At 43.2% G+C, this 10,266-nt stretch overlaps 1 pseudogene; it reads right to left on the bottom strand.

Annotated features, from left to right (window-relative positions):
• Window positions 1–3,655: 3,655 nt before the first annotated feature.
• Window positions 3,656–4,122, bottom strand: LOC123930670 (annotated as a pseudogene).
• Window positions 4,123–10,266: the final 6,144 nt, after the last annotated feature.

Here is a 10,266-nt window from a genome sequence, read left to right as displayed (position 1 = left end):
CTGCTTGCTGCTCCCCCTGCTTGTGCTCTCTTTCTGTCAAATAAAGAAATACAATCTTTTAAAAAATTTTAAAAAAGAAAAATAGTCTTCACACTATATGTCATACTTTTTAAATCATTTTAAAAAATATTTTATGCATTTATTTGAGAGTGAGAGAGAGTACAAGTAGGACAGAGGCAGGCAGAGGGAGAAGCAGGCTCCCCGCTGAGTAGGGAGACTGACATGGGACTCAATCCCGGGACCTGGAGATCATTACTCAAGCTGAAGGATGCTTAACGACTGAGCCACACAGGCTATCCTCAAATCATTTTTATATCTATCTGTGGTATCCATTAGAATATGCATGAGGAACCAGATGAGATCAATGCAACCAGTCTCCTTGCCCTCTTCCTCCACCCCTACAGAAACACATTTCTTAACTAGCTCCTACACTCGCAAAACTGTGAATAATGCTGTGAAGAAAGTTACAATACATAATTCTTAATGGATTTGGGGGATTGTTTCCTTTGTATAGTGCTAGAATTGGAGCACAGGGTCTGATCTGTTTTTTATATTTTCATTCTCTTAATGATATACTTAGGAGTGGAATTGCTGGGCAACAATTTTAATCTTTAATATTACATGCTTTTTAAACTTTATTTTTAATTAATTTTAATTAACATATAATGTATTATTTGCCCCAGGGGTGATTTTTTTAAAGCTATTTAATATACTGCTGGAGGTTTTCCAGAAAAAATTTTTAAACCAGTTTAAACTTCCAACAACAGTTAGTGGAAAATATATAGTTCCCTATATACCTCAATAACACTGGGTATTATAATTAAACTTCTTTTGCTGACTTGGTGCATTTCTCTTAATAAGGCTAAATATTGTTCTTATGTTTATTAACTTTATTAACCGCTTATACTTTTTCTGTGAATTGCCTTCAGATAACTAACTCTTTGTCTTTTTTCTATTGGAGGCTTTTTTATTTGTAGTGGTAGGACCTTATTTTGCCAATTTTGTGGTGCATATTCAAAATCAAGCTTGTAGCTTGCTTTTAAACATACTTTTTGTTTTTTTAACATACAGATTTCATTCTTTTGGCAATGTGAATTCTACTATAGTTTTTATCCTTAGGAAACTGTGGTGGTAACCTCCAGAGAGAGTCACCTTTTAAAAATTGATTTTGGTGTGTTTCCAGTTTTTCAGTATTATAAATAGTGCTTAAAGAATATCCTTGCATTTAGCTATATTTACAGCTTTAGGATAAATTCCTGAAACCAGAATCATCATGGATATGCATTATTCTAAGATATCTAACATATATTCCTGAATTGTTCCCCAGAATTGGGTTAATAAGTCACATGCCCCTGGGGCGCCTGGGTGGCTCAGTGGGTTAAAGCCTCTCTGCCTTTGGTTCAGGTCATGATCCCAGGGTCCTGGGATCGAGCCCTGCATCGGGCCCTCTGCTCAGGGGCAGACTTGTTCCTCCTCTCTCTGCCTGCCTCTCTACTTGTGATCTCTGTCTGTCAAATAAATAAAATCTTGAAAAAAAAAAGTCACATGCCCCTGCCTCCAGCAACATACAAGATTACTGGTTTTCTACTTTCCAGCCCGTAAGAGGGTATTGTAATTTTTTTTAAAGATTTTTATTTATTTATTTGACAGAGAGAAATCACAAGTAGGCAGAGAGAGAGAGAGGAGGAAGCAGGCTCCCTGCCAAGCAGAGAGCCCAATGCGGGACTCGATCCCAGGACCCTGAGATCATGACCTGAGCAGGCAGGGCTTAGGCAGAGGCTTAACCCACTGAGCCACCCGGGTGCCCCGAAGGTATTGTAATTTTAAAACCTTTGCCAAAATGACAGATGAAACTGATTTTATTATTCTGTTAATTTGTATTTCTTTCTAGTAAGAGCAAAATTTTTATTTATTGATCATTTTGGTTTTCTTTTCTTTCTTTTCTTTTTTTTTAAAAGATTTTATTTATTTATTTGACAGAGAGAGAGAGATAGTGAGAGAGGGAACACAAGCAGGGGGAGTGGGAGAGGGAGAAGCAGGCTTCCTGCTGAGCAGGAAGCCCAAAGTGGGGCTGAATCCCAGGACGGCAGCATCATGACCTCAGCTGAAGGCAGACGCCTAACAACGGAGCCACCCAGGCGCCCCGTCATTTTGTTTTTCTTTCATCAAAGTGCCTGTTCATATCCCCTAGCCTGTTTTTCTATTAGGACTTTTAATTTATAAAATTTTCTCACAATTGCATTTCTGTGACTTTTTCTGAGATAAGTATTTCTGCTTTTCGTTGTTGATGTTGCTGCTATGTTATTTAATGCATAAGCTTTTATGACTTCGGTGATAAAGTGGAGGTCAAAATAGCCCAGTGTTCATAGTTAATATAAAGACAGACATCATTTGTTAAATACCCACAATATCCCAGATCTGTCTCATACATTCTTTCAAATCTTTGTACCACTCTTTTAATCCCATGTTAAGGAGGAGGACACTGAGACACACAGAGGTTAAATATCTTGTCTGAGGTCACACAGCGAGTAAGTGGAGGACACTTTATGGTTTCTAATCCTCGTGTTCTTCTCTCTGCAGTCCAAGCACCCTCCCCCTGGCCATTCTCAGGTCACTTACAGGAGCACGTTTCCCAACATGGTAGCTCATAAGGAGCTATTGGAAGGCGGAGGGCTGGTAAGTCAGAAAGAAGACAAGTGTTGTCTCCAACCATTCCACAGAGTTGAGGTTGGTGGGGTGGACTCTCCAGTCCTCTAAGAGGCTATGTGTTGGAGGGTGAATCTTGCTCTAGTGAAGACGAGCAGGTATGTGTCCATGGGATCCCAGTCTCGAAAAGCCATGAAGTGGTAGCCTAGCTAGGTGCCCTGAATTTACTGAATGAGCCACAGGATGAAGCCAATAGCTACACATCATTAGTACCAGAGACCAGCCCAGTTGACTCAGCAGAGAAATCAGTGGTTTCCTCAGCCATGACCTTCAGCAGGGATCAGCAGGGTACTCAAACAGAACCAGCTGTGCCTCAGGGTGCATCAGCGCCAGATACACGGGACTCAGATCCGACCCATCACACCATGTTGGAGATTAGCAAAGGGAACAAAGGGCAAGAGAGCAAACCTGAGGTCTCTGCCCCATGACACCGTAAGAGCATGACCAGAAGAGACCCAGGAACCAGTGAGGACTTTGGGAATAGAGGAAATTGGGCTGACTTGTCTCTTTCTGGTAAGAGACAAAACCAAGAGGAAGATGGTATTCTAGATGCAAAACTGAATCTTTGCAGTAGTTTGCAGTAGCCACTTCCTGTTTAGGCACTAGTTGGATCATATGTTTGGGTATGTGGTGCCCCCACTAGCTGGGTCAAGGGAAGTTCTTACCTAGTCAAGGGCACTAACTGTTGAGGTATTTGAGTCTACTTGGATGAATATTTCCAATGTGTGGTACCCAAAGGGCTAAGAACATAAAACTCAGGAATTAATCCCAAAGAACCCAAATAACATCAGTGGTGAGCAGGCTTAGTCATGTGAAGGACATTTCTATGACCTCTTCTGAAATAAATGTTTTTAAAGTTCTGCTGTTCATTGTGATTTTTGTAAAGAAGTTTCTTTTTTTTTTTTTATCATGAAAAAACTGTATTTAGATTTAGCCAGCTGGACTCAGTTTAGATGATCCCAATTTTGTTGGCAACATCCAAAGCATCATAGTCAGGGGCCAGTCGAACGTATGCCTTCTTCTCTCCATCAGGCCTGATTAAGGTGTTGACCTTGGCTACATCAATGTCATAGAGCTTCTTCACAGCCTGTTTGATCTGGTGCTTGTTGGCCTTGACATCCACAATGAACACAAGGGTGTTGTTGTCTTCTGTTTTCTTCATGGCTGACTCAGTAGTCAGGGGGAACTTGATTATGGCATAGTGATCAAGCTTGTTTCTCCTGGGGGCGCTCTTTCGAGGGTATTTGGCTGCCTTCGGAGACTCAGAGTCTTGGGTCGTCGAAACGTAGGTGATGTGCGGATCTTTTTTTTGTGACTGTGGACGCCTTTCAGCTCCGCTTTCTTGGCCTTCAAAGCCTTTGCTTTGGCTTCGGCTTTGGGAGGGGCAGGGGCTTCCTTCTTAGCTTTCGGCACCATCTTCGTAAAAGGGAGAAATTTCTTTTTGAGGTAAGAAAACTAAGTGATAATATTCTGCCCCACCTACCATGCTTGCCCACTCATTACAAATAATGATTGCAAGCCTCCAGAGTTGAGACTTATGAAGACTCAAGGTTGGGAGCAGACCCAATGATCCCACACTTTACCAGGAACCACAGGGGCAAATCATGGACAGATTCTCTTGCACTCATCCCACTCCCCTTGGAAAAAGGTACTCCGGTTCCATTTTCTGGTGTCTTCCTGGGGTGCCATTCTGGAGTGTCCCATCTATGAAGGAAAGCTGGTAGATCTTTTTCACAGGTGTCCCATTCCTTCATTTCTTGTTGTATGGGTATGGTGACAGTGACAGGACTGCAAGGTTTTTGGAGAGAGAAGGAATTCTGTGACCTGGCAAGCATTTCTCCCATACTGGAGGAGAACCTGTCCCTCTCTTGGCACTTGTTGGAAATTGTCCATTGCAGAAATTGCAAAGAAAGGGCTCTGGATGGGAAAATGGAATCCTGGTTCTAGTCTGAGGTCTGTCCTTTTCTAGTTAACCTGGATCTAGAATCTGGAGTCTGAATTTATTCTGGTGATAAAAAAAATGACTAATTCTTTGACTTCTTAAAGAAGTGATTCCTAAATTAGTCTGAGTTACACATGTCTCTGCAAATCTAGCACCCACTCCTCAGAAAAGTACACATACCCACACAACCAAGAAACTTGTCATATGATTGCAGAGCATTGACAAAGTGCCAAAGTCCATTTGTGGACCCAGATAAAGATACTCTCTGACCCTTAAAGATATTAGGAAGAGTGTAGAGTCCAACCTCCTCAGCACAGCACACAAGGCCCTTTGTGATCTGACCTCTGCTCCTTCTCCAGCTTCTCCTGATGCCCGTCACATACATCCTCTCCAGCAATTTGCAATTTTCCTTTCTCACTTCTGCACTTTCATGCATGCTAATTTCCCTGCCTGACATGTTCTCCCTGATTGCCTGGAAACTGTGATTAACTTTATTAAGGAAGAGTTAAGCACTTCTTTTTTTGTGTGATGGGTATGAAAACGGGGCATTTTGATGGGCCATTTGGCCAATGATAGCAAAGTAACCGCAACGTCAAATCTCCATGTTAAAATGTAAAAAGATTTTCTTTAAGCCAATGTGGCAGGACAGGTTTTTCTGTCCTCTCCTCTCCATCATTCTCTTCCCTGCTCATTTCTGATGGAAAGGGAGCCTTTTGACATAATGAATTATGACCAGAACCACTATTCCATGTGAGACTGGTAACATCAGTAAGAATGAGATTTCTGCCTTCGATTCTCCCATCTGAAGAATTTGGAAGTTCTAAGCCTATTCTTGCAGATCAGTGTTAAGATCTTTGGCTGCTTTCCCAGGTGAAAGTCAGGAAAGATGTTATCTGTGGCCCTGACCGCCATAGGCCCTGTGGCAGACGTTATCTTCTGGCTGGCCACAGCCATTCCCAGCTCTTTCTCTCCTGCTGCCTCCCACTGGAGGGGCTGGAAAGCTAGATACATTCTTTCCTGGTTGCCTCTGTAGTTACGTGTTGAACCATGAAACCTAGTTCTGGCCCAGGAGTCCTAAGAGTTTTTAGGAGAAGTTTTGCTTTCCTGATAAAAGGAACATCCAGATTGGAGACATCCCTTTTCCCTTCTTCCTGCCTTCAAAGATGTTGTGATTTTTGGAGCTGTGGCAACTATTTTGTGACCATAAGGCAATTTGCATGAGAAATGGTTCTCAAACTTGAGTGTGCATCAGTATCATCCAAAGGGCTTCTTAATATATAGACTGCTATGCCTCACCCCCAGAGTTTCTGGTTTCTAGGTCTAAGTAGGCCTGGGAAAGAGCATTTCTAACAAATTTCCAGGTGATGCTGCTGCTGTTGGGCTGGGAACACACTTTGAGATTCCCTGAACATGTGGATGAAAATTCCACAGGCCGATGATGGCAAAACAGGATAATAGAGTCCGGATGCTGATGGCCTTGTCAGGAAGCTGAATAAATGTAAACAAACAAACAAAAAACAAAAAAACCCTGTTTCTGGATTTCTTGTTCTGTCAAAAAGTCACTATTTATTGGGGCGCCTGGGTGGCTCAGTGGGTTAAGCCTCTGCCTTCGGCTCAGGTCATGATCTCAGGATCCTGGAATCGAGTCCCGCGTCGGGCTCTCTGTTTGGTGGGGAGCCTGCTTCCTCCTCTCTCTCTGCCGGCCTCTCTGCCTACTTGTCATCTCTGTCTGTCAAATAAATAAATAAAATCTTTTAAAAAATTTAAAAAATTTTAAAAAGTCACTATTTATTATTATTATTTAAAAAAATATTTTATTTATGTATTCGACAGACAGAGATCACACATAGGCAGAGAGGCAGGCAGAGAGAGAGAGAGGAGGAAGCAGGCTCCCTGCCAACCAGACAGCCTGATGTGGGACTCGATCCCAGGACCCTGAGATCATGACCTGAGCCAAAGACAGAGGCTTAACCCACTGAGCCACCCAGGTGCCCCCAAAAGTCACTATTTATTTAAGCTATGGTTAGTTGAGTTTCTTATGATGTACATTCGAAAGCATTCTGAACTTTCAGGGAGCTGGGCACTGCGGAGCAGGCAAAAGGAGAGAAAAATCCAGAGGAACACTCATCCTGGGCTAACTTAGCATGGAGTCAAGACTGCCTCAACAGGAAATAGTTTGAAACATCCCTTAGCATCACTGAGCTTTGATAAAGGTAAGGTTGTGGGATTTTAAAAATGCTAGGGCCAATTAAATTTTTTAAGTCAAAGTAAAACTTGTACATAGCTAAAAAGTCAAGTAGTTATACAAGGTTTTAATGACACATGATAATGCCCTGCCCCACACTTAACCTATCCTGATGCCTACTCCTCCAAGGCAGCCATTCTCAACTTTTATAATGTTTCTTCTGGAATTTACAGATTTACTTAAATGATATGCTTATATTACCATTACATACCTTTTTGTCTTTGTTTATTCACTTTCTGCTCTGGAAGATTAGAATTCAGATTTCTTTTTGTATATCCTCCCCCCTTTCTGTGTCATTCCTGCATTTTCCCAATGTTAGGTAACAACATTTTGTTACATTAACACTGGAGGTCTGTGACGTCATGACTAAATAGTATTGGCAGATGAACCTTGGTTACACCTCTTTTCTGGTTAGACTTGTCAATAATCACCCCATTTTTTTATTTGCTTCATTTTTATGAATCTCTGATGAACCCGTCCACGTATCCTCTGACAGAGGAGAACTTCCTTTTAGTTCCAACATATCGGCTCATCTATATGTTTCAATTTTCTTTTTTTTTTTTTTTAAAGATTTTATTTATTTATTTGACAGAGAGAGATCATAAGTAGGCAGAGAGGCAGACAGAGAGAGTGAGAGGGAAGCAGGCTCCCTGCTGAGCAGAGAGCCCGATGTGGGACTCAATCCCAGGACCCTGAGATCATGACCCGAGCCGAAGGCAGCAGCTTAAACCACTGAGCCACCCAGGCGCCCCTATATGTTTCAATTTTCGATGCGCCATCTGTTTTAAAGTTTCTGTCCTGCAGCTCCAAACAGGAGTAGGCATTCTGCAGGACCATCACCCAGGAATCTCCCCTCACCAGCACACTGGGAATGACCTTTGTCTTTCCCTGTGCTAAGTGCTCTGTTTTCTGGATTTGATGTTTTCCTTTTTTTTTTTTTTTTTTTGTTTACTCTGATACGCAAGGGAGGTGACCTGGTTAGAGTTCCAAGAGGAAGCATATGGCTTGATACTAAAGAGGAAATTGAAGAGTTTATAGAAAGGGTCTTTTTTTTTTTTTTTAAGATTTTATTATTTATTTGACAGAGGGAGGGAGAGAGCACATGCAGGGAGAGAGGGCAGAGTCAGAGGGAGCTGAGCAGAGAGCCTGATGTGGGGCTGGATCCCAGGACCCTAGGATCATGACCTGAGCCTAAGGCAGATGCTTAACCATCTGAGCCACCCAGGGGCCCCAGGATTTTTTCTTTTTTAAGTAGCCTCCATGCCCAGTATGGAGCCCAATGCAGAGCTTGAATTCACGGCTCTGAGACCAAGACCTAAGCTGAAATCAAGAGTCAGATACTTAACTGACGGAGCCACCCAGGTGCCCCTAAAGAAAGGACCATTTTTAAAAGTATGGGCAAGGTTAAAAACACCAACAAACAACATGATGTATGTTGGGGCTAGCAACATCAAAAAGCTGTTATCCCCAAAGCCTGAAAGGGTGAGAGGAGAGGGTATTCCCAGAACAGCCTCGGCTGTAGGAGAACGCCATACTCACAAGACTCTAGCTGTCATTTAGGGATGTGATGTTTCTGCCAGCAGGGAGGGAGCAGAGAAAATAGCTCTACCTCTCCCCACCTCTGCTCTCTGACTTCCCAGCCATGCCTCCCATTGGCTGGAGCCAATCAGAAGCCAGCAAGGAGTCCAAGTGGAAGTCTTACCCAGCGGTTGCCTCCTGGGGGCACAGAGCTTCGAGAAGAGTAGAATGGAAGTAGAGGGGCAACAGAGCACAGGCAGCACAGGAGGTAAAGTTTGAAATCTAGTGTATCTAAAACTGTCTCTACTCAACACATTGCCTCTAGAGAAATGCTGTGGCTCCTGTGGAATTCTGGGTTGGTGACTCTTGTTTTCCTCAGAATTTTAAAGGCAATGTTCCATTGTCTCCTGGCTTCGGGAGTGGCTGTTGAGAACTCTGTGCCGTTCTGATTCCTGATCCTTTTCATGTGACCTGTTTTTGCCTTCCTGGAAACTTAAGATCTTGTCTTTTCCCCCAGTGTTCTCCAATGTGGTGAGGGGTGAGTTTCTCTCATTATACAACAGGGTCCCCAGAGTAGCCCAGATTGGGTACACTTCCTCAGTCCCTTGAAGGCCCTGAGAAGACCAGAAATAGAGATGTAGGTGCCCACTCTCCTGCATCAGTACATAGCTGCAATGCAACTGCTCATGTGTGATGTCTGGGCATTATTAGGCACCTGTGGACAATACAGCAAGATTGCAATGGTGGGGAGTGAGGCTGGGATTCGGGCACTACTATAGACACCTCTGCCTCCTCCCTCTCCCAGAATCTGTGCTGGTTGATGGTAATGGGCGATGATATTGTAAAACTAAGGGTGAGGAGGGAAGAGGGAGATATTTTGTAGGAGTAAGGGGCACAAACTCTTTTGAAGAAAGTGATAGGTTGGTATAGCCTGAAGTCTGTTCCCATCAGGCTCCTCTGGTCCCTGGTGTAGGATCTGAGGCCCAAGATTAGAGGGAGAGGTTCAAAAGCCAGCCAAGCTGTCTTTAAAAAAGACTGTGAGACGGCACACAAGTCATTTAGGGCCCGAATGACAATGTGTGACACAGAGTTGGGGAAAGGCCATTCAGTCCTTGGCAAGGGATTGCCTGGAATCCGGAAGAGTCCTGGTGCTATGACCATCAAGAAATAGCACTGTTGACATAGACACTGGCTATGTCATAGTGGGCTCCATCAGCAATGGAAAATTAAGGCTCTTCCAAGAGTATCAGGTTATGGACATTGACAGCCTCTGCACTAGGAAGTGGGCTTTCACCAGACATGAAATCATTTGCTACATTGATCTTGGACTTCCAGTCTCCAGAATTGTGAGAAATATATTCTGTTGTTGTTGTTGGTTTGTTTTTTTAAAAATTTTATTTATTTATTTGACAGACAGAAATCACAAGCAGGCTGAGAGAAGGGGGGGGAGCAGACTCCCCGCTGAGCAAGGAGCCCAACGTGGAACTCGATCCCAGGACCCTGAGATCACGACCCGAGCCGAAGGCAGAGGCTTAACCCACTGAGCCACTCAGGTGCCCCATTCTGTTGTTTATAACCCACCAAGTCTATCGTTATGGCATTCTGAACTAAGAAAAACCACCATTCTGAATGTTGATGGTTGCCATGACAGAGGGAAAGAGAATCAGGGGAGTCTCAAAGTAGCAAATAAGTGATTTGGGTATGAAGCGACACATGTCCTTTCTGCTCAAATTCATTGGCCACATAAGAGGGCCAAGAAATAAAATCCTACCATGTGGCCAGGAGGCAGAAAGTCAGTAATATTTACTGAAGAGAATTAATAGTCTATCACTCACTTTGCAGCAAGAGCTGTTCT

This window comes from Meles meles, chromosome 1, assembly GCF_922984935.1.
Source record: "Meles meles chromosome 1, mMelMel3.1 paternal haplotype, whole genome shotgun sequence".
NCBI classification, from domain to species: domain Eukaryota; kingdom Metazoa; phylum Chordata; class Mammalia; order Carnivora; family Mustelidae; genus Meles; species Meles meles.
The sequence above is the reverse complement of the archived record's forward strand: the minus strand, read 5'-3'. Positions and strand labels throughout refer to the sequence as shown.